This window comes from Delphinapterus leucas, chromosome 13 (assembly GCF_059928025.1).
Source record: "Delphinapterus leucas isolate spDelLeu-1000000601 "Yukka" chromosome 13, BTC_Dleu_Yukka2, whole genome shotgun sequence".
Classification (NCBI taxonomy): Eukaryota; Metazoa; Chordata; class Mammalia; order Artiodactyla; family Monodontidae; genus Delphinapterus; species Delphinapterus leucas.
In genome coordinates, this window is record NC_143141.1 from 35,745,051 (window position 1) to 35,769,755 (window position 24,705).

At 44.8% G+C, this 24,705-nt stretch overlaps 1 protein-coding gene across 7 annotated transcripts in view; it reads left to right on the forward strand.

Annotated features, from left to right (window-relative positions):
* Positions 1-18,968, forward strand: part of GFPT1 (glutamine--fructose-6-phosphate transaminase 1) — a 92,620-nt gene extending 73,652 nt beyond the window's left edge. For 2 of the 7 annotated variants that reach the window (XR_016395415.1, XR_016395416.1), the window contains exons 17-18: positions 310-15,823; positions 17,594-18,968. The gene's annotated coding sequence lies outside the window, so the exon portion shown is untranslated. The remainder of the gene's footprint in view (positions 1-309; positions 15,824-17,593) is intronic. The other 5 variants (XR_016395413.1, XR_016395412.1, XR_016395410.1 and 2 more) reach the window with 4 other exon arrangements.
* The last annotated feature ends 5,737 nt before the right edge of the window (positions 18,969-24,705 follow it).

Sequence of the window (24,705 nt, forward strand, 5' to 3'; positions counted from 1 at the left end):
AAAGAAGAACAAAAAGAATATCATGATTCTGCCTGATACACAGCAACTATCCCTGTTGAAACAAAGATGCAGTCACCTTCCCAAGAAAAGGAGATACATTTCACGAATTTCTCTATCCATCTCTGTGTGATGTTTATTCCTCTTCCTTAAAAACAATCCCCCTTGTTATGAAAGTCTTATGTAGTCTTAAGTAGAATAATTAGAAGGAGAAGGGGGAAAAGTTGATTTATTACATAAATAAATGTGTGTGTGTGTGTATACATATATATATATATATATATATATATATAAATATATATAATTGTGCAGGGACACGGGTTCGAGCCCTGGTCCAGGAACATCCCCACATGCTGTGGAGCAACTAAGCCTGTGTGCTACAGCTACAGAGCCTGCTCTCTAGAGCCCGCGAGCCACAGCTGCTGAGCCTGCGCCCTAGAGCCCGCGAGCCACAACTACTGAGCCTGCGTGTCACAACTACTGAAGCCTGTGCACCTAGAGCCTGTGCTCTGCAACAGCAGAAGCCACCGCAGTGAGAAGCCTGTGCACTGCAATGAAGAGTAGATCCCACTCACTGCAACTAGAGAAAAAGCCCATGCGCAGCAACAAAGACCCAGCGCAGCCAAAAATAAATAAATTCATTAAAAAAAAAAGGAAGATGGAAAAATATATTACCTAATCAACAAAAACTGGGGCTCTCACTAAAGGATCTCTCAAAGATAAACGCTAAGGTGAGGGGAAAATGATCCCAGAAAGATTTGAGATGCAACATAAATGAATGGTGAGCAAAGAAACACTGAAATGAGGGTAAATCTAGAGCACTGACTGTCCAAAACAGTAATAATAATTTTTTTAATTTGAGAAGCTATAGAACAATCCATGATAAAATGCTAGACAATAATATAAGTTGGGAGTGGGGGAGCATAGTTAAAACATAGTAAGTCCCTTTTTATTATGTGAGAGGAGGGTAAAGATAATAACTTTGGATTTTGTTAAGTATATGCATGTTAACATTTTTATGATATAGGATATAGTTTCCAAAGTGATAGGAAAAAAATAGAATTTGGGAAATATATCCAAATACATTGGTAATAAACAACGTGGGAGACGTTTAAAACAGGGACAGAGAAAAGCTGAATGTGAAAATGTTCACTAGGCAAATCCTAATTCATGGAAAATTGAGGGGAGGGAGCTATAATAATATAAGATAGATTTTAAATAAAAAACGTTAGTTGAAAATTGTGCAGCTGCTATGGAAAACAGTATGGCAGTTCCTCAAAAAGTTAAACATAGAACTACCATATGATTCACCAATTCCATTCCTAGCTATATACTCAATAGAACTGAAAACAGGGACTCAAGCAAATACTTGTATGCCGATGTTTATAGCAGCATTATTCACAATAGCCAAAGGGTAGAAACAACCTAGGTGTCCATTAACAGGTGAATGGATAAACAGAATGTGACAAATACATACAGCGGAATATTATTCGGCCATAAAAAGGAATGAAGTGTTGACACATTCCAAAACATGGGTGAACCTTGAAAACATGGTAAGTGAAATAATTAGACACAGAAGGACAAATATTATATGATTCTGCTTATGAAATATCTAGGCAAATTCATAGAGACAAAGTATTAGATTAGAGGTTAACAGGGTCTGGGGGAAGGATGAATGGGTAGTTATTGTTTAATGGGTAGAGAGTTTCCATTTGGGGTGATAAAAAATTTTGAAAATAGACAGTGATGGTGATTTCACAGCATTGTGAATGTAATTAATACCACTGAATTATACACTTAAAAATGGTTAAAATGCCGAACTTTTATATAAAATATATATATTTTACCACAATATATATATATAAAATATAAATATAAAATATATATATATAAAATATATATATTTTACCACAATAAATTTTTTTTACATCTTTATTGGAGTATAATTGCTTTACAATGGTGTGTTAGTTTCTGCTGTATAACAAAGTGAATCCGCTGTACGTATACATATATCCCCATATCGCCTCCCTCTTGAGCCTCCCTCCCACCCTCCCTATCCCACCCCTCTAGGTCATCACAAAGCATCGAGCTGATCTCCCCGTGTGATGCAGCTGCTTCCCACTAGCTATCTATTTTACATTTGGTAGTGTATATATGTCAGTGCTACTCTCTCACTTCGTCTCAACTTCCCCTCCCTGCCATGTCCTCAAGTCTGTTCTCTACGTCTGCATCTTTATTCCTGCCCTGCCACTAAGTTCGTCAGTACTATTTTTTTAGATTCCTTATATATGCGTTATATATATGCATAACGGTATTTTTCTCTTTCTTATTTCACTCTATGACGGACTCTAGGTCCATCCACCTACAATAAAATTAAAGTTAGAAAACAAGCATCCATAGACAGAAAGACTGTTTATCATGTAATAATAAAAGTTTTAATTCAACCGGTATTGTAAGGCTTTTTAGTTTTTGCTAAATGGTGGATGTACCTTTGTATCTCATTATGGTTTTACCTTGTGCTTCCTTGATTACTAATGAGTTGAGTGTCTTTTTTTATGCTTATTGACCACTTTCTTTTTTTTTTTTCTTTTTGTAAAGTGTCTGATCAAGTCTTTTCAAAATCAGTTTTTGAAAACTGGATGATCTATTGTTTACTCTTTAATTTATAGGACCTCTTTATATATCCTGGATTCTAGTCCTTTGTTATGTGTATTGCTATTGTCTTCTGTCAACTGTGATTTCTCTTTTCATTTTCTTTTTGGTATCATATAGAAATTCTTGACTTTAACATAGTCAAATTTATCATTATTTTCCCTTTATGGTTTGTGTTTTTATGTGAATTGTTGGATAAATCCTTCTTCCTAGGTCATAAGTATATTCTCCTGTATTGTCTTCTAAAACCCTTACAAGCTTTGTTTTCATCCTTGGATTAAAAATCCTTAGATTTTTAGTTCACCTGGAATTAATTCTGAGTTTGGTGTGGGGTAGGGATTCATTTTAAATTATTTTTATGTGGATGCCATAATTCCCTGCACTATTTACCAAAACACTCACCCTTTCGCAATTTCCCTGCAATGCCACCTCTTATATTGTGTTCACATGTGTGGATCTGTTTCCATGGGCTATTTGTCTCTGTAGCAGTTCAACATTATTTCCATTATGCAGCTTCATAAAAAGTCTTGATATCTGATAGGGCAACTCTCCTCACTGTTTTTCTTCTCGAATGACTTGGTTATTCTTTTCCTTTTGCATGTACTTATGTAGAAATTTTAGAAACAACTTGTCAAGTTGTGCAAACACAACTGGTGACATTTTTATTGGGATTGCATTAATTTCATAAATGAATATGGGGAAAATTGACAGTTTCATGGCATTGAGTCTTCCAGTCTATGTACGTGGTTTGAGCACGTCTCTACTTAAGTCTTCATTAATGACTCAATTTCTGTAATTTTAATCCATAGAGGCTGTAGTAGGCTGAATGATGACCCCCACAGATATCAGGTCCATATAAGGACCTGATATGTCTTACCATATAAGGCAACCTATATATGTTGCCTTATATAGTAAGAGGATCTTTGCAGATGTGATTAAATTAAGGGGCTTGAGATGGGGAGATTATCCTGGATTATTCAAGTGGGGCCTCCGTGTATGTATCATTATAAGTAGGAGGCAGAGGGAGATTTAGCACAGAAGAAGATGTGAAGGCAGTTTGACCACAGACACAGAGATTGGAGTGATGTGGCCACAAACCAAGGAATGCCAGCAGCCACCACAAGCCGGAAGAGGCAAGAAAAGGACTTTCCCCAAATTCTCCAGAGGGAGAGTGGCCCTACCAACACCTTGATTTCTGCTCAGTGATACTGATTTCAGACTTTTGGCCTCCAGAACTGTGAGAGAATAAATCTCTATTGTTTTAAATCACCAAGTTTGTAGTAATTTGTTAAGCAGCCACAAGGAAACTAATTCAGAGAAACTGCACATCTTATGTTATATTTATCCCTAGGTATTTGATAGTTTTTGTTTTTCTTATAAATGGTATCTTTTAAAAAATTTCATTTTCTAGCTCTTTGTTGCTGGTATAAGAGAATACGATGAGATTTTGTATGTTGACTTTTTTTTTGCTGCAGCTTTGCTAAACTCATTAATTCTCATGGATTTTTCTTTGTACACAATCATGCTACCTGTGAATAATAACAGGTTTGTTTCTTCCTTTCTAATCCTTACACATTTTTAAAAGTTGCCTTACTGTGTTGCCTAGGACATCCAGTACAATTTGAATAGAAATGGTAATAGGAACTTCCTTGTTTTGTTCCTTACCTCAATTTTCAATGTTTTGAAGACTTTCAACATTTTACCATTGTTTTATATTTGCTGTAGATTTTTGTAGACATCCTTTATCAGGTTAAGGAAGTTTTTTTCCTCAAATTTTGGTTTGCTAAGTATTTAAAAAAAAATACCATACGGCTGCTTAGGTATAACAAAAGCTTTTTCTGCTTCTATTGAGATGATCATGTTATTTTCTTCCTTTAATCTGCTAATGAAGCAGGTTACATTACCTTCCCAGGGTAAACTCAGTTTGGTCATTTATAGGCTGTAAATTTCCTTCTACAAATTGCTTTACGTTGTGGTGTGTAATATTTGGCATATCCGTTCAAAATATTGATATTTTCGAATTTCCATTATGAGTTCTTCTTTGACTCATGGCTTACTTAGAAGGGTTTCTTAATTTTCCGACATGATTCTAGTTATCTTTTTGTTACTGATGTCTAACATGGTCAGAGAACATACTCTGAATCATTTTAATCTTTTGGATGCCTGCTTTCAGTCTGGAATATGGTCAGTTTTTTCAAGTGTTCTATGTGTCCTTGTCTTTAATATGATTATTATGCTGTTGCTGGGTATAGTATTCTATATCTATCCATTAGGTTGTATGTCAACTGTGTTGTTCAAATCTTATATATCCTCATTGATTGTTTGCTTGTTCTGTCAATAACTGAGAGAGATCCACTATGACAGTGGAACTATCTCATTTCTTCTCATATTACTGCTTTATATGTTTCTTCTCATATATTTACTTTAGATATTTTGATACTATATTTAGGTGTATACATACTTCAAATTGTTATTGATGAATTAAATTTTTTTTTCTTATAAAAGAACCCTCTTTATCCTCTAGTCATAATTTTTACTTTAAGATTCAGTTTGGGGACTTCCCTGGTGGCACAGTGGTTAAGAATCCACCTGCCAATGCAGGGGACACGGGTTCGAGCCCTGGTCCAGGGAGATCCCACATGCCGCGGAGCAGCTAAGCCCGTGTGCCACAAATACTGAGCCTGCACTCTAGAGCCCGCGAGCCACAACTACTGAGCCCGCGTGCCACAACTACTGAAGCCCGTGTGCCTAGAGCCTGTGCTCTGCAACAAGAGAAGCCACCACAATGAGAAGCCTGGGCACTGCAACGAAGAGTAGCCCCCGCTCGCCACAACTAGAGAAAGCCGGCATGCAACAACAAAGACCCAACACAGCCAAAGATAAACAAATAAATAAATTTATATAAAAAAATGATTCAGTTTGTCAGTAATACAGTCACACCAATTTTCTGCTGGTTAATATTTGCATGATATACATTTTTCATCTTTTTATTTTCAACCTTTTTGGATCCTTTTGTTTTAGATACAAACTATTGTAAACAGCAAAAAATTAGATTTTTAAAAATCCAATTTGAAAATATTTGTCTTTTAAATAGAGCAATTTATATTTAAAATGTAATTTAGGTTCATATAGGTTTATACCTAGAGTTTTATTTTGTTCCTTCTCTTTGACCTGCCAGTCCTGTGTTTCTTTTTCTCTCCTTTTTAGGCTCCTCTTTGGATTAAGTATTTTTTTATCATCCCATTTTTTTTCACTTCTGTCTGTTTGGATATTATATTCTGTTTCTGTCCTTTTAGGGGTTACTGTAGAAATCACAGTATTCTTATATAACATATCAAAATCTGAAGTTGATCTATGTTATCCTCCTCCCAGACTGTGGAAGGACCTTAGGAAACTTTAACTTTGTTTCCCCACTCCTTACTCATATGTTATTATTAACATATATTTAAATTATACTATGTAACCTCATAAGAAATTATTATTCTTTTATATGGTCATTGTTCATTTAGATTTATGCACACTTATCTTTATACATTCTTGCTTATCATGCCTGTGTCTGGGATTTCTTCCTTTGGGTTTCCTTTGGTGATGGACTGCTAGAGGCACATTCTCTTTGATTTTACTTGTCTGAATATGTCTTTATTTTTCTGGGCATAGAATTCCAGGTAGGTAGTTATTTCTTTAAGCATATAATCTCTTTGCTTCCATTGTGGCGGAGGAGATAGTCTATTGTTCTTAAAGGGAATCTGTAATTTCTCTATGGTGCTTTTTAGTATCTCCTCCTCAGTTTTGATGGTCTGCAGCTTTGCTCTGTTATTTCTAAGTGTGGATTTCTTTTTTTTTTTTTTTGCGGTACGCGGGCCTCTCACTGTTGTGGCCTCTCCCGTTGTGGAGCACAGGCTCGGGACGCGCAGGCTCAGCAGCCATGGCTCACGGGCCCAGCTGCTACGCAGCATGTGGGATCTTCCCGGACTGGGGCACGAACCCGTGTCCCCTGCATCGGCAGGCGGACTCTCAACCACTGCGCCACCAGGGAAGCCCGGATTTCTTTTTATTTACCCTATTTGGGATTCACTGAGCTTGACTTCATGGATTTTGAATTGGAAAAGTCTCATCTAGTAACTCTTTGAATATCTTCCCTTCTCCATTTACCCTCTCATATCCTTCTGGTACCCTGATTAGACATGTGTTAGGCCATCTCACTCTATCCTCCATGTCTCTTAACCTCTCAGGTGTATTTTTCATCTTTTTGTCTCTCTGTGAATCATTCCAGATGATTTCTTCTAATCTGTCTTCTGGTTCACTAGTTTACTCTTAGCTGTGTCTAATTTGTTCTGAAAGCAATTCTTTGAGTTTTTTTTTTTTTTAAGGACTTTATTAAGGAATATTTTATATACTATAAGTTTTATCCATTTTCACTGTAGAATTCAACAAGTTTTTGAAAATTTGTAGAGTTGTGCAACCATCATCACATTCCAGTTGTAGAATATTTTTATCTCCCCAGAAAGTTCCTTTGTGCTGACTTGTAAAATTTCAATGATTTTATCTATCTATGTTAATATAGAAATACATAATATTTACTATAATATATTTATATAATATTTAATATAAATATATTTGTATATTTAACATAACTATACATATATGTGTGTGTGTGTGTGTGTGTGTGTGCTTTTTGGTTATTTTTCAACTTTGGTCACTGTTTTCTCTTCCTTGAAGCTTTTTTCAACCTGTCATTTACTTTTTTAAACATGATATGCAGAGTTATTTTTAATTCTATGCCTGCTATTTCCAGTATCAGGGTAGTCTGTTGTTTCTGCTGACATTCACTCCTAGTGGCTTATATCTTTGTGTGTTTTGTTCATTTTGACTGTGAGTTCCTCAGAGAATTACTTTTGGGAATTCTTTGAAGCCTAGGTTGAAGGTGCCTTCCTTCAGAGAGGTTTTGCATTTATTTCCATGAGGTGCCTAAGACTCTACCAGTCCAGAATTGCTTTCTACATTCATGGTTTGAGATTTTTGCCATCAAGTGATGTGAATTTGGGGCTTAATTGTGCACAACACTAACTCCTAAAGGACCTGATTGGTATCTGGTCATCATTGTTTCCCAGTAAAATTTTACAAAGAGAGACTACCATGTCACCCTTAGAGACATGTCTCCTTTTAGGCCTTGGGGAAGTAGCTCTCAAATTTTAGTGTGCCTGAGAAGCCTATTAAAAAGTGCAGATTCTCAGGTCAACAGCAGAGACTGTGATTCAGTGAGTGGAGTTGCAGCCCAGGAATCTGCATTTCTAACAATCACCAAAGATAATCTGGGTACAGGTGGCCAAGAGCCACACTTCGAGAAACATCACCTTTAGATCTCATAGCTTCATTGGGTCCACTGTACAACCTCAGGCAAGAGTGTGTGTGTGAGCTATGGCTCTCTGTCTCCCTGGAGGAAAACATTCATTGCAATGTTCAGTAACCATTTACCTCTTTATATTCGTGGGCCAACCTACTTAAGTCTATTCTTTAGACCATGGTATGGGAGGGAGCACTGTGTGCTCCTGCAGACCTGATTCTGAGTGAAATAATAAGAGAAAAAGTACCTTGTATATTGTGGTATTGTGATTTATAATAAATGAATATTTGGTCTTTGTCTAGTTTCTGGCACAGAGCTCCTAAAACCCTTGGAATTTCCTGAGTGATGAGCATCATAAGATGCTCTTATTGTGTTAATGAGGTGACTTTTGGAAAGCTCCTAGGTCACCTAAGGATGGAGGCTGGTTGCCAGGGGAACCAACCACGCGATTAGAGGGTTAGAACTTTTAGTCCCGTCCCCTGATTTCCAGGGAGCGGAGAAGGGCTGGAGGTTGAACCAGTCAACAAAGGCCAAGGATTTAATCAACGTGCTTATATGAAGAAGCTTCCAGAAAGCTCCAGAAGGATGGTGTTTAGAGCTTCCGGGTTGGTGAACACATGGAGGTGCTGGGAGAGCATGGAAACTCCATGCCCCTTCCCCATATGTTGCCTTATGCATCTCTTCTATCTGGCTGTTGATTCATATTCTTTAATATCCTTTGTAATAAACCAATAATCTGGCGAGTAACCAGGTTTCCTGAGTTCTGTGAGCCGCTCTACCAAATGAATTGAACCCAAGGAGGGGGTGGGGGGAGTCATGGGAAGCTCTGATTTATAGCTAGCCAGAAGCACAGGTAACAACCTGGGTTTGTGATTGGCATCTAAAGTGGAGGGCAGTCTTGTGCCAATGAGCCCTTATCCTGTGGAATCTGATGCTATCTCCAGGTAGATAGTGTCAGAACTGAATTAATTGCTTGGTGGTGTGGGGAACCATTCCCCCCATTGGAATTGATATCAAATTATTAATATAGTTGTTCAAATATTTACAACACTTTGAAGAAAGTAATGATGTAAAAGGCCTCATTTATGCAAAAAGTTGTTTTGCTTCTCTTTTCTTGCTCCCCAGTTGGTGCAGGGCTAAGCAGAGGCATTATTTTCTTGGTGTGACGCTTAGACTGAAACACACTAAGATAAGCCAATTTGTCCTTCTCTAAAAGTCATTTTGGGCTCCCACATACCCTGGGCTGAGTTGGAAATGTGTGAATTGAAGCCTGAGTTGAGATTGAAAAAAGATAGTGAATTGGGGTCATGAAGCCCTTAAACACTTATTACCTGAGAAAATGTCTATAAAGGGACTTTTAATCCTGTAATGTATGTAACATATGTAATATATGTAGCATATGGAAGGGGAAACTTACCAGAAATGTGAATGGGAAGTAGGTAATAGAGAGAGAGAGATGGTATTACTTATTCTCTATTAAATTAAGAACTTTAAAAAGTAAGCACAGGGCTTCCCTGGTGGCGCAGTGGTTGAGAGTCCGCCTGCCGATGCTAGGGGACGCGGGTTCATGCCCCGGTCTGGGAAGATCCCACGTGCCCCGGAGCGGCTGGGTCCGTGAGCCATGGCCGCTGAGCCTGCGCGTCCGGAGCCTGTGCTCCACAACGGGAGAGGCCACAACAGTGAGAGGCCTGCGTACCACAAAAAAAAAAAAAAAAAAGAAGAAAAAGTAAGCACAACTATAGCAAGCCAGGTTTTTTTTTTTTTAAAAAAGGGAAATCCAAAATTTGACCAAACTTAATAAATAACCTTAACTCTATGTATTCTAAGCTCACTGTATCTCTGCAGGTCTGGTTTCCTGGTATCTCAAGGAGAACATTTCAGGTAAAAGCCAAATGATTCTCAATCATAAATCTCATGCTTTATACACTTGAAGATAATAAAGTCCTTGATTCCAGTTAATTTCACTTTTCTTTTCTATTATCAATGCCCCTGTCCTTTTGAAAACTGGAATGTGGAATCCAATGTGGCAAATGGTAAGAAGTGGGAAATGCTACTGGAAAATAATCTGATGTCAATTTACTTTTCTCCTGGAGTAGAGCAATCCTTTCCCCCAGTGGTTGGGCCCAGACCATCAGCCTCGGGTGAGCAGACAGAGAGGGTGGCTGTCACTGCTGCATTCTCTAAAGGTCTCTCTTGTTGGAGGGACCAGAGATCCCCGCTTGGGTGTAAGTAGATCAGACATATCTGGACATGTCTGAACGGATGGGCGGGGCCCCCCAGATGCCTATTTGGGTGAGGGCCTGAGCAGCCTCCTGTGGATTAGACTAACCCTTTGACCTCAGCCGCTGGAGGGGAGGGTACACTGAGATGGGCCAGGTGCCACCACTTGGACTGGCCTTTGGATATGTGGCTGGGTTCTTTGGATGGCAGGGGCATCTTCTGCTACAAATGTCAATAAGACAATTAGACGGTGTGTACAGCAGCCTGGTTTGATGCTTATTAATTGAACAGAAACCAAGGGACATGAGGGCTTCTCTGCAGCTTCACCACATACCAGAGGGCGCCCTGACTTCCAGGGAGAGTGCAGAGGTGATGGGGACCCTGTGGACACCACCGAGGGATAGCCTGCATTACATCTGTCTTGCAGTGGATTTGTTCAAGGGCACGTCTAATTACACCCCCTAAGATGCTCTGTGAACAGGTGGGAGAAAAACCCAGAGTGAAGGTGGGTTACAGCTGCCCATATGTTAATATTATTTCATTGGCCCTGCAGGCTTGTGGGGCCCAGGGAAACTTGGGTTACATTAAAAAAGGAAAAGCATACTGTAGTTGGCAAACAAAATGTGTCTTTGTGTGTGTGTGTGTGTGTGTGTGTGTGTGTGTGAGAGAGAGAGAGAGAGAGAGAGAGAGAGAAAGAGAGAGAAAGAGAGAGAGAGAGAAATGAGCTTTCATTTAGAAGCTTTGGCCGTGGTTTCAACTGGTTCCTCTCCACTTTTTAAATGATATTTTCTGAGCCTGGAAACCAAGCAGGCAGATCATGGAATTTTGGCTGGAGATGTTTTTAAAAAATGTAGACTAGCAGTGAAAAAGGAGGTGGGAATTTGGCTGGGAGGCTTTTATGGGCTGCAAACCAAGCAGGGTTACCATGGTGGTGCTTCTGCTGTTTATATAAACAAAGGATTTTCCTGACAAACATACTTCATATTTAATAATCCTCAATCCACAGTGTGTAGCTAGTTCAAGCCATCTGGACTTGAGTAGAATTTTATTATTTCGCGAGGCTGTTTTCAGGCATCCTGTACCACTTCAAAATTAAGTGTTAAGTACCGATATCTTGAAGTGCAAGGGTGAGAGGTGTCTAATAATTGCAAGAGAGTTTAACCTGCAATATGACAATGTAAAACAGGCTTTTCACAGATCTACAGTCTATTGGACCAGCCTCCGCTGCCATTTTAATTCAGTTCACGTGCCTGACAAAACACTTACCCCACCTCCCTAACTTCTCGGTCTCTCTTAAGAGCACTGCAGTCTCCCAACTGACCATGCTTCATCTTGCCATTGCCCTGGATGGTAGCCCACATCCAATTATTTGTGAAGTCTTAACAAGCTCCTGTATTGTGACAGGACTCATTTGGTTATTAGTAAGGAAAAAACCTACTCTCTTGAACTGAAGCACAAAAGGGGATTTATTGGTTCATGTAACTGGAAAGGCAGGGGTAGATCTGGCCTCAGGAATCACTGGATCCAGCTTACATGCCCATATTTCCAGAGGGTCCCAGATTCTGGCACATCTGACATTGTTTGCTCTAGGTGGACTCAGTTCTTCTAGAAACTTTTTTTTTGGCTGTGCCTCGTGGCTTGTAGGAATTTAATTCCCCAACCAGGGATTGAACCCCGGGCCCTTGGCAGTGCGAGCGTGGAGTCCTAACCACTGGACAGCCAGGTAATTCCTCAGTCCTTCTAGAAACTTAAGGAATGAGATAAGGAACTTAAATAGTGCTTTCCGGCATCCTTTCCCCAGGATCACGAAGTGATCAGGAATCTCCAAAAGCTCAGGTAAAGCTGTTTGCATTTTTCCCCCTCCTGAACATCTGGACACATCTCTAGACCTGTCCAGAGTAGCCTATGGGGCTCTCTTCTGTTGTTGCCTCATCATGGCCCTCTGGGGTCTCCAAAGCCAGCTGTGAGCACCAGACTTCTGGGCTGATGCCCCTTCCAGGGGTACCCTAATAAATAAACTGGTTCGATTCCAAGGGTACCAAAGTGCGTGATGTACGTATGCATGGCACCAGGATTCCAGTGATCCAGACGAACCCTCATTGTGTCCCCTGGGTATCCCCAGGACCAGCCAACCTAGGGTCCATGCACTAGCTTCATTACACCAACTTCAGTGCCCCTCACAACTACAGCACCTTGGTGTCCCCCGCTACTCCCAAATGACACAGGCATTTCTTTTTTTTTTTTTAACTTTTTATTTTATATTGGAGTATAGCCAATTAACAATTTGTGATAGTTTCAGTTTCAGGTGCACAGCAAAGGGACTCAGCCAGACATATACGTTGTATCCATTCTTCCCCAAACTCCCCTCCCATCCAGGCTGCCACATAACATTGAGCAGAGTTCCCTGTGCTATACAGTAGGTCCTTGTCGGTTATCCATTTTAAATACAGCTGTGTGTACACGTTGATCCCAAACTCCCTAACTGTCCTTTCACCCCATGCTTCCCCCCGGTAACCATAAGTTCATTCTCTAAGTCTGTGAGTCTGTTTCTGTTTTGTAAATAAGTTCATTTGTATCATTTCTTTTCAGATTCCACATATGAGGGATATCATACGATATTTCTCTTTCTCTGTCTGACATACCTCACTCAATACGACAATCACTAGGGCCATCCATGTTGCTGCAAATGGCATTATTTCATTCTTTTTCATGGCTGAGTAATATTCCACTGTATACATGTATCACATCTTCTTTATCCATTCCTCTGTCGATGGACATTTAGGTTGCGTCCGTGTCTTGGCTACTGTAAACAGTGCTGCAATGAACACTGGGGTGCATGTATCCCTTCGGACCATGTTTTTCTCTGGATATATGCCCAGGAGTGGGACTGCAGGGTCATATGGTAGCTCTATTTTTAGTTTTTTAAGGAACCTCCATACTGCTCTCCACAGCGGCGACACAGGCGTTTCTGAAAGTCCTCAGGAGTTTTGTTCAGGTGTTTGGGGAAGTCCACTCATAGGGTCTTCTGCCAGGTCTGGGTTGGATGTCTGCCACACCTGTGGTGCCCTCTCCTTGGGCCACACCTGGTCACCCCAAAGGTGCAGACCCTTGAGGCACCACAGGGCTCAGCTCCTGGAGTGGGTGGGGCTCGGATCTTCTCCTCCGGATGCCCTGTTCCCCTCTCCTCTATGAACACCACACCTCCTACCCTTCCAGGCTTCTGTACTCGCTACCTGTTATTTGAACGGGGGAACCATGAAGCACAAAAAGAACTCCAGGTTCACAGAGCTGGTTGGTGACCACCAGGGCTGGGATCCATCTGTCCTCATTCTCTGCTTTTTTCTTTTATAACTAATTAACTCTTCCTCTGTGAAAAATGATAATCTGAGGGAACTGTTGGTTTAAAATGACCAAAAAAAAAAAAAAAAAAAGGCACTGTGCAAATACACCAGGGGTTTTAGTTTTGAGAGTCTAATTTGAGAACCCTGGGGGAGGGCAGTGGAATAATAGTGACGGGACTATTTGCACAAGGTCCCTAAGGAAAGAGGGCAGCTGAAGACAGCACCAACTTGTTCTGAAGACAGCTGTTGATGGTCAGAGGGAAAGGACAACTTTGAGTAAGGTGGCCTCTGGCAGGGCCTACAGTGGCGCTGAGAGTGTTGGGAAGAGTGGGAGATCAATGGGTGGAGAAAGGGTCACCTTAACAAGAGAAAATAGTGAATGTCACAAAGTTGCCCAGACTCCCAGGGATTTGTTGAATTAATTGGCTGGAACTTGGCGGGGGGAGGGGATCCACAGTACTCACGATTCCGAAAGCGGGGCCGAACCAGAAAAATGCCATTTGGGGGCTTCCCTGGTGGCGCAGTGGTTGAGAGTCCGCCTGCCGATGCAGAGGACACGGGTTCGTGCCCCGGTCCGGGAAGATCCCACATGCCGCGGAGCGGCTGGGCCCCGTGAGCCATGGCCGCTGAGCCTGCGCATCCGGAGCCTGTGCTCCACAACGGGAGAGGCCACAACAGTGAGAGGCCCGCGTACCACACACACAACAACCCCGCCCAAACCCCCCCCCCCAAAAACCCCAACCAAACAAACAAACAAAAATGCCATTTTGTGCTGTTATTGTAACCCTCTTGTACCCACCCTCAGGTGGACGTGACCGGGAGGAAGCAGAGGGTTACTCAAATGCACAGAGCGGAGAAATGGTTACAGAAGGTGAAAGCCTCGGAGCTGCTGTGACCGGCAGAGGCCACAAAGGGGCAGTGTGCCTCCTCGGTCTGTCTCGATCTAAATGGGCAAAATCCCGCGGGAGTCGGAGGAAGAAAAGAAATGTAGTCACCACGAGAGGCCATTTACCCGCACTGGGCAGCCACTCCTGCGGCAGACTCCGGGGTCACCCCGCTCTCTGCTCTCACCCACCACGGCCTCCCCTCCTCCCCCTTCCAGAAATGCTCGGTGAGCAGCCACTGTGCATCAGGCACTTTTCTAGGCCCTGAAGGCACCCGCTGTTCTGGAATCTACGTTCCGGAGGGGAGGCGCAGAGGACTCCCCGCAGGTCCTCCCACCTGGCCACCACCTCTACCTGTGCCCGGAGCCCCAGACGCACCGGGCCCAGCGGCAGATGCTGCAGTCGACCCAGGCCTGCCTTTGGAAGGCCGATGGCAGAGGGCCTTCAGCCTTTTGTCTCCCGCACCCCGGGTGTGGCTGGGATAACGGAATGGTGATCGGGTGACAGAAGATGCGGGGGCGCCCAGTGACCACCAGGTGGCGCTTGGAGACCCCCAAAGGAGCTGTGATCGCAGGGACCAAACAGTATTTCTTTGGGGCCACAATACGTCCCCGTGACAGGGCAAGCGCGGCATTGCTTTGGAACAAATCGCTTGTCCCCTACTTGCTCAGAAAATTCCCAAGAGTCCTCTAAATACAGAGATAAATATTCACCTGCAAGACGGGCCCATCCTGCGTCCCACCCAGGGTCAAGGCATGAGAAAGGAGCTGGTGTCTGCAGGGCAGGGCCCTTAGGCTGAAAACTGTTTCCCTCTGCCCTTTACATTTCTGTACTGTAGTTTCTTCCTGCCTCCTTAACTGGATCCAGGAAATGGCTGTTACCTGGGAGAGCTGGGCCTGGAGCCCTTGCTTCTTGTGGAAAGAGGGGTTGCGGAGAAGCGGGATTCCTGCCTGATGGATGACCACCCTAGGTGGGTGTGTTAATTAGATGCTGGATTTACATACAAAAAGCCCTCCTACAGTTATGCAAAGCCTCTACCACTCCTGCTTTTTGGTGGCTAAAGCCCATCCATCCCGTGCCCACCATTTAAAATCCCCTCGGGGCTGGTTTTGAGCAGAGAATTCAGGAGGCTGACACAGCCTCCTGCCCAGCCAGACATTTGCCGGCAAATTGCAACCTTCCGTGATTTTAAAATTCAGGTGTAGAAATCAAGACAGTAAATCTATCTTTAAATAGCCTACTCCTTAAAATGTGTTCTCTTTTTTTCTTTTTTTTGGCTGCTACCCCTTTGGTACAGGGTATAATACAGTTGAGGGCGGCAAGGCTGGGATACTTCTCAGTCCGCAGCACAGTGGGGACCGGAAAAGAATGTCAGTGTCTTCAAGGTAAGCATGCTGTCTGCCTCCGGGTCTCAGGCTGGGTGTGACCAGGGCGACTTTGTCTCTGGCAGTAGCTAAAATGAGGGTCCAAGGTGAGCGGGAGTTTTGTCTTGATTTGGAAGTTGGATCTGATTATTCAAAACAATTCTGAATTCCTGGGTGTGGAGCTGGCTTTGGGACTCTGGGTCTCAATAACGCCTGCTTCTTGCTCCATGAGGGATATGGCCCTGGTGGGGAGAAGAGCAGACGTCAGCCTCTCGGGCGGCCAGCTCGCCAGCTAATCTTCACGGCTGGCTTGGTGGCACTGGTTCCTCAGAGGTCTGGCTGAGAGCAGATCTGAAAGGACCTGGGCTAGGTTGGGCATGGGGCCGGGAGTGCCAGCCACACTGAAGGGCAGATGCACATGGGTGGACCGTGATTCAGCCTTGAATCCCCCAAACCCAGACTGGCTTGTCATGCTTTGACCAGTATGTGTGACTCTCAGCAGTTATCTGCTGGTAGAAACTCACATTTCAATCGACCTCCTCCCTCACCTCTCCCAAGCTTCTCTCTGCGTGCTGTCTTACAAGAACTTATATATGGCCCTGCTCTGCTCCCACGTCATGTCAGCACGTGGCGGCCTGGGCCGGGGGCAAGAGACACTGCTCTTCTTTCTGCTATTCCATGCAAAGATGTGGGTCAACTTTTTTCTCAATGCCCAGCAATGTGGCTGTGATCAGGCGGACATATTTAACAGACTGTCCTGGAGGCTTGTACAAGCAGAGGGCAGTGACATACAGAGTGTCCTGGTATCCACCTTCCAGACGTGGTGGTTCTTAGGGCCACCAGCCCATCCTCGGGGAGCAGAGTTCTATCCTCGTCATCTCTCCTCCAAAGAGAGGGCCGTATACACCCTCCCTACAGCCTGGCCTTCCAGTGGGAGAGAGGGTGGGGACTGGAATTCACCTTTGGGACAGACTTTACTTTGTCCCCAGGCCCAGAGAGAAGAGGAAATGCCTTTTCACTGCAGCCCAAGGCAGAGATCCTTTCAGTTGCTGTGCAGGGATCTGCCTTTCCTAGGACATTTGACAGCAGGGCTGTCCATCCAGTTCCACCTGTCAGGGTAGCCCTGCCTTCCTGCCCTGCAGGATGGGAGCGCACTCGGTGGGGATCCGACGTGGAGGATGTCGAAGGGGAGTCCCTCTGGCTCCCCTCAGCACCAGGTGAAGCTCCTGTCTGGCTAGAACATCTACATTCAGCTTCCTGGTGGCTGCACAAGTCCCCTCGGGGATGATGTGTGGACTTTGCTGGACTCGAGGTAGTTTTCTCAGAAAGAGGCAAATCTGCCTGGGGGGTGGGTTAAGTGCTGACTCCTCGTTTCGGACAGAAGCTGCCTGGAGCCTTGGAGCACAGCTTTCCCAGAGCAGGTCCTAGCTAGAGCACCACAGGGTTTCTGCGCTCCGTCTGGACCCTGTTGCCCACACCCGCTATTTCAAAGTTCTCAATTCCCCTCAAACCTCCTACTCGACCACCTGCCCCCCTTCTTGGCAGCTGCCCTAATTTGGGGAGAAAATAGATCCAGCAGTCCCCTACCCCCTGGCTTCCTTCAACGTTCCACAGGTAGGCGTGGTGGCTCCCAGCTTCTCCTTTTCTCCTGTCCCCCTGGAGAAGGCTGGCTGCCGCGCCGAACCAGCTCGCCTGTGTTCAGATGGGTGGCCGTGGAAAGCAGCCTCTAACAACTCTGGTTCTGTCTCGCTTGCCCTCTCCTGCTTCTCCACTTGCTCGCTCTTCTGGAAGCCGGCTGCCATGTCGGGAGCTGGCCCGTGAAAAGGCCCATGAAGCAAGGAACTGAGGGGGGCCTTGGGACAGCAGCCAACAAGGGACTGCCGTCCTCAGTCCAGCAGGCTGTGAAGAGCCGAATCCTGCCGAGAACCAGTGAGTGAGCCTGGAAGTGAAGCCTCCCTCAGTCCAGCCTTTGGGTGAGACCGTAGTCCTGGCCGACACCTTGACTGCAACCTCGTGAGAGACCCTAAGCCAGAGGACCCAGCTAAACCTGGCTAGATCCCCAACTCGCAGGAACTGTGAAATAATAAATGTTTATTACTTTGTTAAATTTGGGGGGTAATTTATTACACAGCTATAGAGAAGGACTACAGTGGCTCTCAGACTCGTCAATTTCTTAGCTCTGAAAAATTTGAAAAAATTTGGGCATCCACGTAAGGTTGCCACCTTCTTAGTTTACGAAGTAAGTCTTGAAAAATGACAACCAATTTTTACTCGCATTGTTTTTATAAAAGAAGGATCATTTTACAATAGGTGATAGAGCATTTGACTAGTTGGTCTAAATTTTAATTACTCGAAGGTGGTTTTCTTCTGCAAGGTCACCCCAACCAAAATTGTTAATTCATTAAAAGCTACATTGTCCCTTAAAAAAAACCAACAAGGATCATTTTTTATTTTTATTACAGTGTTATTTACATACAATAAAGTCCATCCATTTAAAATTTGAGGAATTTTGATAATTCTAAACTCACTTCCATAATCCAGATATGGAATGGCTTCCTCGTCCTAAAAAGTTTCCTATGCTCCTTTGCAGGCAATCCCCTCCGAATATGGGCCCCATGCAACCTTTGATCTGCTTAAGAGGAAGGACATTTGAATATAACAAAACTTAGGAAGGATGTAATCTCAAAATAAAAGGCAACCAATAAACTGAGTGCATTTAAATGTATAAACCAAACTTTATTTTTACATGGCCTTATGAACTTGTCGACTGGTGGCTTTTCAGCACCACTGTTCTGGCTCCCATGGGTATTAGATAAGCTAGGCTGCTTTAAGAAAGAGTCCTGAATACAGTGGTTTAAATAAGATGGAAGAGTTTTCACTCCTCACATCCTGTTCCAAAGGTAGGTGGGCAGTTAGGGCAGGTAGAGGGCTCCACGCTCCAAGGTCATCTGGGAACCCTGGCCAGTGAGCCGATCTGCCAACCTCTGTAAGTGACATCCTTCTCCGGGTCCAAAGCAGCTGCCATGCACTCTCCTAGCCATCAGGAAAGGAGGGAGTGCGTCCACAGCAAGCATCTTTAAGGAAATAACCCAGAAATTTAACACCTAACTCTTACTGATGTAGCACTGGCTCAGATTAGTCAGACAACCAAACCTATGGGAGGATGGGAGGCAGGGAAATACAGGCAGTGCTGGGTGACCCAGTGCCCAGTTAACAGCTGGGGGATTCTACTACCGGCCAAAAGGAGACAGTTAGCATTATGCCCTCTCTTCCAAATTGTCAGTCTCTGCCTCTCTTCTGGTTCCAACTGTCAGCCTTTCCAGTGCTTCTCATCTGTAAAAATACCTCCTTGGGCTGCACATGCTGTGCTCTCCTTGTTAGCACCCCATCTCCCCCCACTTCCTCACACTCTCTTTCTCCTCCTGATTCCTACCCACTCTTCAACCCAGGCAATATGACTCTCCCCAACAGGTCTCTAAGACTCGTTTTTGTTGAGTCCATGTTTTCCAGTGCTTTTCTTACTGGATGTTTCTTCAGCTTCTAACGTGTCGACCTTCTGTCCTGAATGCTCTCTTTGCTTCATTCATTTGATACCATAACCTTACGTTTTCTACATTCATTTAGTCACTCTTAGTTAGCCCCTGCTCTGAATGATTCCCCTGCTGCCTTCTGTCACCTCTCAGCGTTTCCCAGGACACTACTCTCTTTTATTCTTTTCTCTATACACTCACCTGAGCAGATCTGCTCCTATGATAAGTCAGTTAAGATTGTGCTTGGCGGTATGTAACAGAAACCCAGCAAATGGTGGCCGATATAAGCAAGCGGCTTATCTTTCTCATGTAACAGGGAGTTTGGGGCCAGGCTGTCGGTCCAGGGCTGTCTGTGCTCCTTTTGTAGATCTGCTTTGCCAGCCTTAGTGTGTGGCTCTTTTCCCTATGGTGCAAGATGGCTGCCACACCTTCTGGCAGCGCATCTACATTCCAGGCAGGAGGAAGGAGGACGGAATAGGGCAAAAGGCAAAAGGAGGATGCTAAGTCTGTCACATTTCATAAAAGCTAACTCGGGAGTCCCCTTAGCACTCCAATTTCAGAACCGGATCCCACGGCCTCTTGTGACTAGGAGAGTGTCATGGGAAGTGAATGATCTAGCTGTACACAATGCAGATGTGAACAAAGCTGGGACTATTAAGAATGAAGGAGAAGATGGATACTGGATGGGAAAGGAGCAGCGGGTGCCACCCATGACTTTAGCGCGTATCTGCTGACAATTCAGAAAACTATATCTTCTATACAAATGGCCAATAAGCACATGGGACAATGCTAAACATCACTAATGATCAGGGAAATGCAAATCTAAACCACAACGAGATACTACCTCACACACATTAGAATGGTTACCATGAAAAACAAAGAAGCAACGGAAAGCAAGTGTTGGTGAGGATGTGAAGAAATTGGAAACCTTGTGCATTGCTGGTAGGAATGCAAAATGGTGCCTCGCTTGTGGAAAACAGTATGGCAGTTCCTAAAAAAATTAAACATAGTATTACCATATGAACCAGCAATTCCATCTAGGTACACAACCAAAGGAATTAAAAACAGGCACTCATAGATATTTGTACACCCACGCCCATAGCACCATTATTCACAATAGCCAAAAAGGTGGAAGTAACCCAAATGTCCATTGACAGATGAATGGATAAAAAAATGTGGTATATATGTGCAATGGCATGGTAGTATATCTTAAAAAGGAATGAAGTTCTGATCATGCTACAACATGAATAAACCTTGAAGACATTATGCTAAGTGAAATAAGCCAGACACGAAAGGACAAATATTGTTATGAGTCCATTTACATGAGGATCTCAGAATAGGCAAATTCATACAGACAGAAAGGAGAATCGAGGTTACGAGGGGCTGGGGGGGAGGGAAGAGGGGGGAGTTATTGCTTAATAGGTACAGCATTTCAGTTTTGCAAGATGAAAAGAATCCTGGAGATGGATGATGGGGGTGGTTAGACAATAATGTAGTGAATGTATACATAATGCTACTGACCGTCCACTTAAAAATGGTTAAAATGGTAAATTTTATGTTATGTATATCTTACCACAATAAAAAAAAAATCCTTATCTTCAGTTCTGAGCTCCTTTGAAAAGACCCGTTTATTTAGGTGCTAGACATTTTCATTTGGGTACCTCACCTCCAAAATTTTTTTTTTTTTTTTTTTTTTTGCGGTACGTGGGCCTCTCCTGCTGTGGAGCACAGGCTCCGGATGCGCAGGCTCAGCGGCCATGGCTCACGGGCCCAGCCACTCCGCGGCATGTGGGATCTTCCCGGACCGGGACACGAACCCGTTTCCCCAGCATAGGCAGGCAGACTCTCAACCACTGTGCCACCAGGGAAGCCCACCTCACCTCCAACATTTTATGCTCAGAACTGAACTCATGAAGTCCCACATGGGGCTCTCAGCCCTTTGAAATCACATACGCTAGCTCAGCCACTGGCCCGCAGAGCTTCACACGGCGCCAGGACAGGAGGATCTGGAGAGGTTCCAGCCTCAGCCACAGGCCCATGGGAACCAACCTCCTTGGTAACGCTTGGCTTCTTGGGGCCAACCCAGGTTACCTCCCCTCCAACAAACAAGCAACTCCTTCCTCTTTTCCTGCTGGCGAGTTCCTCCTTGGAGTTCTTGGTGTCTTTTCCTGATAGGATCGTCAGAGAAGACCATCCAGTCCATGCTGCCAGGTTTAGGACAAGTGTCTAGGCTCCTCCTTTGACACACAGTGCTGCCTCTTTCCAGAATGCCGCCTACATGGGCTGTCAGAGAGGCGGACGCCTTGTCAAGTCTCCCAGAGGTCTGGCACACCCTTTCCTCGGGACTGGGGCTGATCTGGGACATGATGGATCAGCCAGCTTCTGTCCTGGTCGGCTCTTATGCCCAGACCTGCTGTTAAATATGTTGGCTGTGACCCCAGCCTAAAGCTGCGGGGACTACTTTGCAAACGGGAGGCCCACTGACTCCCGTGAGAAGAAAGATTTTCCGCAAGGGGACTTGCGGTGTCTGTTGACATATGAGAGAGTCCTACATAATGTTAAGGACTTCTGCTTCGCCCAGCATTTCTACACACACACATTAAAGTAATTCTCAGGTTGAATGATCTGAAAACCATTTGGGAGAAATGGTAATTAAGAGTGACAATGGGGGCACATTTATATTCGGGGGGCATTTCTGGCTGTATCAGGCACGGGTGTCAGCTCAGGTACAGATATGATCTTGTTTTTACTCCTGGAAGCCTGACTGGAGAGTGTATTTGTTATCTATTGCTGGGTAACAAATAACCCCAAACTTAAGGACTCAAAACAATATTTATTATCTCCCAGTTTCTGTGGCTTAGGAATGGCTTGGCTGGGTCCTCCGGCTCCTAAGCGGCCATCAGGGTTTCAGCCGGGGCCACAGTCATTCTAGGCTCCCCCCCCGCCCCGCCGCCATGGCAGGATCCTCTCCCAAGTCAGTGTTATCAGCAGGATTCAGCTGGTTGATGGCTGTTGCCCTGAGGCCACCCTCAGTTCCTGGCCATATGGGCCTCTTTGGGGGGTGCAGCTCACAACATGGTAGCTGATTCATCAGAGTGAGCAAGCTAGACAAGCCAGAGAGACAGAAAGAGTGAGCTAGACGGAAGTCACAGTCTCAGATCTAATTTGGAAATGACAGCCCATCCCTTTTGACTCTATTCTCCTAATTAGGAGTCTGTCACTAGGTCCAGCCCACATTCAAGGGGAGGAGGCTACAGGAGCAGTGGGGGGCAGGGGTTCATTGGGAGACATTTTGGAAGCTGCCCACTACAGAGTTCTCTTTCCTCTGAGCATATGTTACCTTGCAGGGAACTTCGATCATCAGTTGAGTCAGTCCAAGGCTAGGAGGTGGATAAATAACCTGACAAATCTCTGAGCAGCTCTCCACGCCTTTGCAGCTGTCTTTTCCACTCGGGTTGATTTCAGTGTTTTTAAGCAAAGATGACGAGATTGCAGACAGGGTGGTGGAAGGACCAGGCTTCCTCCCTGGTCTTTTAAGAAAGAGAGAGAGCGCTGGTTCTCAAGGCTGCTTCTCCTCTCCTTGTCTGACTAACTCTCTGTGGTTTGGCTTTGCTCTGCGGTTTGTTTACACGGCTGGGCAAGGAAGATGACTTAACCCATCCAGACTGAAATCAGGGCTGATTTCAAAGTGAACCATCAGTCAAAATAAGGCATAACCAACATAACGAGCAGAAATCCATGTCTTTGCTACAGAGGCACCAGGACGACGAATCATATTCTGTGCCTTCGCATGTGCTCTTCCCCATCTGAAATGCCCTCCCCACCTCGCCTATCCATCCTGCCAGGTGCCCCTTCATGAACCTTCCCCAGGACTTCTGCCCACACAGCTCTTTCTCTTTCTTCACTTAAGTTTAAGAGCAGCTAATGCCTGTGCCACCCAGCTGAGCTTATGGTTACATCCTGCCTCATGGGGCTCTTCATTGCCTGCATGTGGGCTTTGTGCCCTGGCTCCAACGAGATGTAACCTTCTTCTCCAGGGCAAGAACTGTTGTCCAGTTCTTTCACACCCACTGTGGTACCCAGCCCAGGGTAGAGCTCGTTGATACTTGAGGTCAGAAGTCTGGTCAGATCTTATATTTGGAGGCTCCCAAGCTCCTTGAACAGTGCCTGTCCATGCATGGCAAGATTTCCCTCAATAAATGTAAATTTTATGTTTGTGTCTATGGCATTTGCACGGATGGAGCTTGGAAGGGGATGGAGAGGACTGCAGTGGTGGTGTGGGCGGAACCTGCTGTCACTCAATCCCCGCTCTGCTCATTTCACACCTATGACCTTGTCCATCGCACTCAGGGCCTCTCGTCAGACCTGCTCCCCTTGGGCGGTGGGGTGTGCTGCCTGCGTGCTGTTTCCCAGTCTTGAGAAATCTCTCCAGCTAGGCAAAGGGTATCTGGATCTTTACTTCTGGGCAAGAAACCCTCTCCTCCCCAGCATTCCCTTCTTTTGGAAAGAGCAGTTGTTTTTCTGCTTTGAAGGGAGCCCAAGGAAACTGTGCGCGGGAACCGCAGGGAGGAGCTTGGTCATTGTTCGACGGTCGCCCTTCGACGGCGCAGCTCAGGTGCTGACCAGGATCCTGGGCGGGGGTGGAGCTGACAGAGGGATTGGCCCCCAGCAAGGCTCATGCTGTGGATTCCCTCCTCAGCTCTGCAGCTCTAACTCAAAGGACAAGGCTGAACGTGTCCTGGTGCCTTGATTTGCCCCTCAAAACAGGAGGCGGTGTGGTCTTTCTGGTGGAGCCTCGTGTCTCCTGAGAGCACTGGGGATCCTGTGACTGCAGGTGAGTCTGGGGGCTGGGCTGGGCTGGGAGACAGTATTCCTCACTTTCTTCTTCAACCAGCACTTATAACCAGCGTCTACTGGGCACCCACTCTTCTCCACACTTTGGGGTGGTGGACAGCGAAAATGCAAGGTCAGATACGGCAGGTCCTTGCCCTGGAGGAGCCCTTGCAGCCTAAGGGGAAGAAAAGGGGACATCAGAGGTTTGCATCCGCCTGAGTGCTGAGAACCTTGAGGAGGGGCTGTCTCTGGTGGAAGGCATTGGGGAAAGTGAGAGGAGACCATGCTTAAGCTGAGTTTTGACAAACAGGAACCAGTTACTTGGGGAAGACGATTTTTGGTAGAGGAGACGTAATGTGTGAGACGGGCCAGCACGTCGGAACTTCACAGTATGTCGAGGGATGCGTGGTGAGTTTGGCCTGCCTATAGTATGAGGGTTTCGCGCAGGAGTGAAGCAATCAGCCTTGGATTTTATAATGATCGCTGTGCCTGGTGAGGAGGGAGGGCTGGAGGGGCTGGGATAGCAGTGGGTAGGCAGGC